The sequence below is a fragment of the Pimephales promelas genome, chromosome 14, assembly GCF_988280905.1.
Source record: "Pimephales promelas chromosome 14, fPimPro1.hap1.1, whole genome shotgun sequence".
Taxonomy (NCBI): Eukaryota; Metazoa; Chordata; class Actinopteri; order Cypriniformes; family Leuciscidae; genus Pimephales; species Pimephales promelas.
The window spans coordinates 23078147-23085283 of NC_142782.1; positions in this window are offsets into that span (position 1 = coordinate 23078147).

Sequence of the window (7137 nt, forward strand, 5' to 3'; positions counted from 1 at the left end):
TACTGTGATTGAGGAATTATCCCACATACAACAGCGGATGCTAATCCTGTTATTTGGATACCAACCGATGCTAATGTTGTGGTTTGATGTAAACACAGCGGCAACTTCTTTCAACAAAACACATTAAAAAAAAAAGATTTATGAAAGGAATACGAAGCAATTTAAGACAATATTTTGTTATCATTTTACAAAGGGAGAGTTTTTGCATCACTTTTATATTATCAATTTTAGAGACTATTGTGTGGAACGACAAAATAACCCTGTAAATTTGATTCAGTTTAAGGCAGGAGGAATTGAAAATTCAGTGAGAGAGGCTGGAGGAGTAACTTAACAAAAGTGTATGGGAATATTTGGATTCAGAATCACAACCAAAACACATAAATAAAGGAAACAAGGGCTTGTTGTAACAAATATGTTTTTTTTAAAGGTCCAACCTATACATTTGTATGACAGGATAGAAAAATCACCTGCCATTCAAACGTTTGGTCTTTAACTATCTTGTGCTCACAAAGGCTGCATTTGTTCGAACAAAAATACAGTAACATAGTGAAATATTAATCCTATTTATAACAACTTTTCTATTTTTCTATATCAATTTTGAATTTCAATTTTTCAATTTTAAAACAAATTATTCTTGTGATGGCAAAGCTGGATTTTCAGAATCAGTACTTCAGTCTTCATTGTCACATGATCCTCCAGAAATCATTATAATATGCTGATTTGGTGCTTTCTGGAAATCGTAATACTTTTACTTGAAAGTACTTTGAAACTTGCATTTACACAAACTTGACAAAAATTAGAGTTTGCGCGTGCCACATATTGGTAATACTGTGAGATGCATCAAACTATATCAGCACACATTGTTCCTTTTGAGGGATGAAATACACTTTGTTTATAATAGACTTAAAGGTAAGATTAAATGTACATATCACTCATGCCTCGATGACATTTTCCCTACAGGAGTTTTTGGAGCTGCTCAACCTCCCTGAGGTCATAGCTAGTACTCACCACTCGGTTGGATGGAAACGGATCTTTTAGTAAACGGAAGTTTCTTCTGTAAACCTAAGTTAGCTGAGCTTTGTGAGTTGAACTAGTTTACACCTCTGTGAGGTGTATGGGTACACACACACAAACACGCAAGTTTCCTCTAATGATGTCCCTGTAGGATTGTGAATGTTGTACAGGAATGTTTGCTCGTATGCAGTGAGATTATAGAGTTTTTTTATGATATCAAGAGAGCACAATATCATAAAAAAAAATCTCACTGCATACGAGCAAACATTCCTGTACAATATTCACCAGAATGTGTTGGCCTACAGGGACATCATTAGAGGAAACAAGGTGTGTGTGTTTAGGGTGACCACCATCGAACAAACCAAATGTGGGACAAAAGTTTGTGTGGGACAATGGGACATATTACCAAGACTAAAACATACCCTGAAACTGTTATATAATGTCTATCTAACTTGATCAAAACATTTATATTCTGCCTTTCAGCTGATAAAAATGATTTGTTCTTTAGTCTTTAAAAAAACTCTTTATTTAACATATGCTATCATTTAAATTCAACATCACTGAGCCCAAAGGCAGCAGGAATCATGTATAATATAAATATTTTAGAAACAGTTCTGACCAACTCCAACAAAATAAACAATGAACAAATAAAATATAAAACAACATGAAATTATTAGATAGACAGTCTTATATATTAAGAATATATTAAAAAAACAAAAGCAAAATCTTTCATATTTTTAGAAAGAATTTGAAATTAAAACAACCACAACAGGTTAAACAACAACAGATAAATTCCGTTAAAATAAAATTTTAATTTACCGAATTATCCATTTGTTTTCCGACAGGGAACATATGAAACGAATCACCAGTCCACATTTTGATTGACAGCTGTCATAACCTACGAGTAACCATGTCATGTTTACTCCTTTCTTTTCAACCATTGGATAGTATATAAAACGCAGCTGTTGTATTTGTAGGCTACTTATGACGAAAGGCAAAAGAACGCATGCACGTTTTCTTAATATGATAATTAAACACTAATAGACTGATGAAAATGCGGGACATTTCCTCAATATGCGACGTGCGGGACAAGCGGTGAAAATGCTGTGCAGTACAACGCAAAGCGGGATGGGTGGTCACCCTATAGAGTGGGTACCATACACCTCACAGTGGTGTGAACTAAATAGGCCTAGTTCAACTCACAAAGCTCTGCAAACTTCCGTTCACTAACAGATCCGTTTCCATCCAATCGAATGGTGAGTAGCTATAACCTCGGGGAGCTTGAGCAGCTCCAAAAACTCCAGTAGGGAAAATGAAACAGGAATTTGTCTAGTTCAACTGTATCATCTTCACAGCAACCATAAAAAATCGAAATCTGTTAAACTGCATCAATCAATGCCAAATCCTTCGCTTTACCCCCCCAAGGAAATTCACAACAGTGATCAATGGCAACCAAGTTGCGGGGCAGGCCTATAACAGGCATTAGCTGAATTTGATAGATGAATCTGAAGATGAAAGTACCGTTTCACTGCTCTTATTATTAGGGGGGTTGGGGGGGATTCATGTCCATTCTCCAGATAGATCGATGCGATCACAGACATTACTCATTTTTTGACCTAACTGGCTGCTCCGCTGACAGGGCACAAATAATAAAAACCCCTACAGGGAATTGACCACTAAATAACGACTCATCTTGACATTAATATCCGAACCGAACACGTTTCTTAATCTGAGGTCCACACAATGAAAAATACATGGGTGTTACAGCAAGGGTAATGATGACAGAGGTAAATTGCCTGCTGCAGAATGTTTCTAAAAAATGTTTTTTGTTTTTATGTTTTTTTTCACTGTTGCATTGCAGTCGATAATAACTCATGTTAAACAAACTCAAACATTATTCATAATGTAGACAGTGCAAAGATGCCCTCTGGGTTGGCACAGAATTCGAAATAACATCATGAATGTCAGTGTAAAGAATGGAACCGAGATAAAAGTTGTTGGCTTTGTCTCTCCTGCTATCAAATACCTATGCGGATAACAAACAAATATAGTGTGGTAAAATGCATCACCCTATTAATCAACATTTGAAGTGGATCAAAACCTTTCATCAAAGTTATACATGGATTTTGAACAAGCGAGCGAATCAGCACAACAGACTTCAAGATTGATAGTAATAAGTAATGTACTTTTTTAAACAAATCATCATATTAGAATGATTTCTGAAGACTGGAGTAATGACTGCGGAAAATAATGTTTAAGAACCTTTCTGTTTTCATTGTATTTTCATCAAATAAATGTCTCATAAGTGACTTCTTTCAAAAACATTTTAAAAACTCGTCTTTTTAGCTATCGACCGTAATGTATGGTGAATTGCCAAGAAATAAAACATTGTCCTTTCTTTTGGCTAAAGATTAGACATGAATTGTTCAATGATGCATTTTTGCTTAAATCTGCATCTGTGGGGTAAAGCGTGCCAGGAAATCTAGGGTATGCGGCTCAATTAGTGAGATTTGTATCCAAATGCAGGAAATGTTAAATATCATAAAATTGTGGAAATGGTTTCAAAAATTAGATTTTAGAATATCAAATATTTTCAGGCTATGAAAATATGAATGATGTTCAGCAAAATAAGACTTGGAAAATGATTAGTACATATTTTTCTTATTTACTGTATATTAATTACCTATTTAGCATAGACTTTTATCCAAAGTGGCTTACAAATTATAAGTAGAAGCATGTCATAATTTCACTTGCAACAAAATTGTTATCATAAACCCCAATGATTCAATTTACCTGATGTTGTACAGCATACAGTTGAATTTGGCATTTATATGCTGGCCCTGTTTTATAGATCATTTTATTTCAGTTGAGAGCTGACTTCTTAAAAAGTAAAAACTAAAGTGGCACAACTTTTATAAACACATCCAATATCACTCCACTGTCTAAAATGATTGATTGTAAGATGAACTTTATGGCACTACATAGATTAACATAGTCTAAATTATCTACAATTTCCATGAAAAGAATCTGTGTCAAGTGTTCCATGAATTGCCCAAAAAAATGTGGCTGGGAATGGCTGCCATCAATAAAATATAAAACATCAGGAATAATTACCAAAGACTGCACACTTCTGTAACATTTGAATTTGTCTTACAGTAGTTCAGTAGCTTTCATGGACTTATATTAAAGGGATACTCCACTTTTTGGAATAGGCTCATTTTACAACTCCCTCAGAGTTAAATAGTTGAGTTTTACCGTTTTCGAATCCATTCAGCCGATTTTCTGATATTTAGAAGAATAACCAGACAGTTTCTGGTCCCATTGACTTCCATAATATATATTTTTTTCCTACTATGGAAGTCAATGGGACCAGAAACTGTCTGGTTACTGATATTCTTCTAAATATCAGAAAATTGTCTGAATTGATTGAAAAACGGTAAAACCCAACTGTTTAACTCTGGAGGAAAAAAACTGAGCCTATTTCCAAAAAAAAAAAAAAAAAAAGGAGTATCCCTTTAAGATGACTGACACTCACCAAAAAGACACACAGATGGATCTTGCTGGTCATTTTTACTCCACAATCTTCTGTGGAAGCCTTAAAAACAGCTTGATGACCAATTTCTTACTATACTCAATCATTTCAGTCATAAACACATATATTTACCCCCAATTACAAAAATTACGTGATTTTCCTACAATATGGTTTAATATACACAATGTTGTACGGATGGAGGGATGGATATTCAGAGACTGCTGTGACGTGACAGTCTACTCCTCTTGGCAGGCTCATGCTGTTTGTGTTGTTCAAATTAATACATGGCTGTAGTGGTATGAACTGAGCAATCCTTCAAAAATGGTATTACATTTTATGCGGCAGAGGTCCCAGTATGGCAAAGGGCAATAGTAGCAGGTGAAGAGCTTACAGCATATGATAATGACAGTTTACATTAATGATAGCAGTGCCCTGCACTGCCAGGACAAAGACCTTCACTTCACCACACAAACAGTTGTCCATAAAAAGGATGGGCTGCTGTTTCCCAATGACCTCTGTAGAGGAGGTGAGGGAAGTCCAGGCCAAACAAAGCCATTAGCAGACACAAATGTGTGCTTACACATGCCATGAAAGAAACAAACACCAATGGATAGACAAACCTAACTTCTCTCATTATCTCTTAAGCAAAAAATGAAGAAAAATCCTGGAATGGTTTCATCAAAAACCTTCATTTCTATTCGACTGAAGAAATAATGACATGGATATCTTGGATGGCATAGGGGTGAGTAAATTATCGGAAAAAGTTTACTACTCCTTTAAGTGTATTATTTTCTTTTTTGGTCAGGACTAAAAGAACCAAGAAAATCCGAACAAAGTGTGAACACACCCTAAGTCCTGCCAACCAGGCAAACCTTGACTCCCTGATCCCTCCAAGAAAGATTAATGTATCATCTTCAAACCTTCAAAGCAGATTTCTGAATATCCTGATGTGGGTTAGATGAAGAGAGGCGTAACGTAAGGTCCGCTCACCTGCAAGGTGAGAGAAAATGTCCAATGCTGAAATCACACCACAGAGAGCTGCATCAGGGGTCAGAGGTCAGAGCAGATGATGAGAGGCAACCGTTGATCTGAGTGAGGGAAAAAATCACTGTTACAGCCTTTGATATGATCAAAAGCAAGTAAGGAAGAGGCACAAAAATAGTAAATACAGTGGCCCCAAAAGGCATTTGGACATTTAAGAAGAAGAACTGCATATACTGCATTATATACTGCATTATAGAACAAAATATCAAACCAAGTTAAACTTTTAATAAAGTAAAATTGCACAAATTTCAAACAAAACATTTCACATTTTAATTTATACAACAATATTGTATTATTCATAATGTAACATCTTCCAAAAAGTATTTGAACTCTTGTGATATTAAACATGGTCTTAAACTTAAAAGGTAAGAAAAGTGCAGTAACTTCTGAGAAAAGGTCAATCATTTGTTAGAAAATGCCATTTGGTTTGATATGTATACATTTCTAAGTGAGACTTAAGTGTCCAAAATGCTTTTTGGGGTCACTCACTGTATATCCATTGGGATTGACTAAAAATCTTCACACTTCACAGTTAACAGAACATACTGGAAGTGCTCAAACTGATTAGGAGGTCTGATTGGTTGTACAATTACATTCCAAAAAGAAAACCAAGGATCTGTCACTGTATGATGTACAAATTGCTTAACTGGGATAGATGTACACGGGTCAATTTCACCATAAGCGAGCAAAGGGCAATCTCAAATTTACGGCTAAAATCGAATTATGTTTACCATGTGTCAAATATAACGCATGGCATTATTACAGTCCCAATCTAAAACCAATAAAACCTTTCCTTAAAGTTAGTGTAAAATGAAATAACGATTGCAACGAAGATTAAACTAGTCTTAAATGCAATAAGACTCGCTGGCCTCGGGTGTTTTTTTGTTGTTTTTGCATTTGTGCTGTCACTGAGCTGGGTTACTTCATATTCCAACATGATAAACAGAGTCTCAGAGTCAGTAGTACTTTTGCTAAACATTAGTTCATGGGCTTTCTATCATGGCAAGTATAACATTTTTAACTTTATTTTGTGGAGAGATGAACATGGAAATGTTATAGGTTACATGAAATTATTTGATTTTGTGAACTTTGTGTAAAATATTAGTGAAGTTTAGTTAATAACATAAATGTTCAAAATGTTATCTCACTGTGGATAAAAACGTCATTAAAATTATGAGTTCTACTGCTTCTATGCACTTCAATTCCCACTGAAATTCAAAGGAATGAGTAGCCTAGCAAAGCTATTTACTGTGTGGTTATATGTAGGCCTTTAAAGGAGTAGTTCACTTTTAAAAAGACTTTTGCTGATAATTTACTCACCCCCATGTCATCCAAGATATCCATGTCATTCTTTCTTCACTCGAAAAGAAATTAAGGGTTTCCAGGATTTTTCTCCATATAATGGACTTCAATGGGAACCAAACGGTTTAAGGTCCAAAAGACAGTTTCAGTGCAAACTGTTCAAAGGGCTTTAAACGATTCCAGATGATGAATACGGGTCTTATCAAACGAAACGATCGCTCTTTAAAAAAAATTTTTACAAAGTT